Source organism: Choloepus didactylus, chromosome 9 (genome assembly GCF_015220235.1).
Source record: "Choloepus didactylus isolate mChoDid1 chromosome 9, mChoDid1.pri, whole genome shotgun sequence".
Taxonomy (NCBI): Eukaryota; Metazoa; Chordata; class Mammalia; order Pilosa; family Megalonychidae; genus Choloepus; species Choloepus didactylus.
The window spans coordinates 87274226-87276824 of record NC_051315.1 but is presented as its reverse complement, the minus strand read 5'-3'; positions in this window follow the sequence as shown (position 1 = coordinate 87276824).

Here is a 2599-nt window from a genome sequence, read left to right as displayed (position 1 = left end):
AAATAATTCTACCATTGTGGAAGACACTGGGTTGGCTAACCTACCAGCTATACCCACCCCCCACCCCCCATTTCCTTTGTGTTCTTCTACTATAGAGGCTGTCCCAACTACTTGCAGCTAGAGATGAACTAGCTGTCTTCTGGGGGGCTTTTGATTTCTTGATGAAAACCAGAAATGCTGCTGACAGTCCCATACCTCCCCATTTCTTGAATGGGAACTGTTTCTGCCATCTTGTAAGTATGAGAGAAGGGACAAAAGAATCCTGGAGATGCTGGCCCTGACATTATCAAGACTCTGAAGACACTGAAGCAATGTCAACCTTCTCTCCTCTAGAATTCTCAGTATGTGATAAAAATAAGGCCTTATTTGTTTGAGCCACCCACTGTTGGATTTTTTTAAAATTATTATTTGCATCTGAAAACATCTTAATTAACAAAATCATCAATGTTTCCCACATTCACATTCCTCATAAAGTTACTAGGTGTGTGGTGAAGAAAGCATTCTGGACCCAATTGTGTTTTGGAAACACCCTATTAATGCTAAACATGCATTTGCTGCACTGAGAATCTCCAAGTAAGGAACCCAGTGTGTAATGTGTTTCATAATTACTTTGACCATGTGAACATCTCTCTGGATATTATCCATGGACATTTTTTGGAAAATACTGCACTGGATGCTGAAGCAATGTAGACCAAGTTTCTCCAAAGATCTGGCTTACCCAGGAATAGAATTTGGACTATCTTTTGAGAACCAATCAGCTCTGGTACTGGAGAAGGGGCTGGGAAGGTCAAGCTCCTATTTTGTGTTCTAAGTAAGACTATTTTCAGTAGCCCTCCTTATAGCATTCTAATCTTTATACCTTTATTGGAAATCATCAGGAGGTTCTGCTACTACAAGCTCTGGTTCTCATGGGACCTCAGTAGCTGGAAGATGTTTACTTGATAGAAGGTCATTGGCATGGCCTTCTGCTGGGGACTCAGCTCAGCTCTGCCTTGGCTTCTAGAACCAGCAGACTGAATTCTCACCAACCCATCTATATCAAACTCTTTTATAATAATTTGCATGCCTGAAAGCAAAGGCTTTTTCATATCATCTCACTTCTTCCTTATCTATCAAAGCTTTTCTAGGGGAATAGGGAACTTTAAACATTTTCCTATAAGCATAGTTTCCTCACACTTGTAAACACACATGATTTTCTATTTTCTTATATGGAAAAGTAAAAGGTTATACTTATAGGAAACAAACTTATTCTCCAGTTTATTGAAATCTATTAAGTATTTCCCTTTAAAATGTGTTACTAAGGAAACTATTTAAGAATGTCCCCAATGAGCAGAGTGGGTCAAGTGTCCTCAGAAGTAAATAAAAAGTCTGTCACGTTTGGGTCTGATGCCAACCTTGTACTGTGGCCAATTCTCAGAATAAGCAACAAAAGGATTATTTCATAATTAATCAGAAGGATTCTACTCTCTGTGGTTCACCACTGGAATTTAAATTTAGTAATTGTAATACCCTTTTGAAAGGCCAAAAGAATAATATGTGCTAATTTCACCAATATTTCTAGCCAGATTGTAAAGTACAACTGGGCCACCAACTACAGACACAACTGGCACTATGCCATCACTCTAGTTACATTGAATAACAAATGTGTACAGAATGTATGTGGGAAAAATTATTAAATGGAATTATTGCATAAATAAAATGGCAGATTCTCTTCTCTAGGTCATATAGTGCATATTTTTGCCCTGCCATACCCAATCAATAATCATGAATAAATCCATGAGGCTTCATATCTCCCTGGTTTCAGCCTGATCATTTATAACTAAATTCTATAATTGTATAATGAAATTAACTGCTTACATAGTTTTACAAAGTCAAATTTTATAGATGAGTTATTTTGATGTATTTGTTTCTTCCTATGAAAAGGAGTTGTTAGCCTAATTTAATAAGAATGTGATTGGGTTTTTAATTGGTATGTGCAAAAAAAGGCCTCTGAAATAAATGAGTACTTAAGTAATCACAGGCTAAAGACCATTGAAAACAGTCTTAAAAAGAGAAAAAGAGTGCTTGGCCATTTATTTAGAGGCTTTTTTTTTTTTTTTTTGGCTACTTTAACCTGTGTGAACATCAACTATTTCTTTCTTTTGCAATACAGCAGTAATCAGCTGTTTGCTACTTTGATTAGTTCTGGTCCAAAGACATTTAATAGGAATGACTAAGCGTGAGATACTCAAAATAAACCTGTCTCCTTTCCTTGCAGAAATAGAATAATTACAATGGCCAATGACTGGGGTCTTTTATATTACTAAATTTGTAAGAGATTTAATTACTTTGGCTTTGCCCCAGGGCCCCTGCATGACATGCACAAACAATATCATAATATTGTATTTAGGTAGCCAGTTTAATTTTGGAAATTACTTACAGTATGTATTTTTGTAAAATGAGTGGTTTTTTTGTGTGTGCCTATGTAAAAACTTGCCTGTGGGTATGGCTGTGTTCAGAGATATAAAATATATAAATTAATGGAGGAACAATAAAATTTGCCCAGAGCCAACTGGGAATCAGAAATTATGTTTAGCTCTTTTATATATGTTGTTTCATA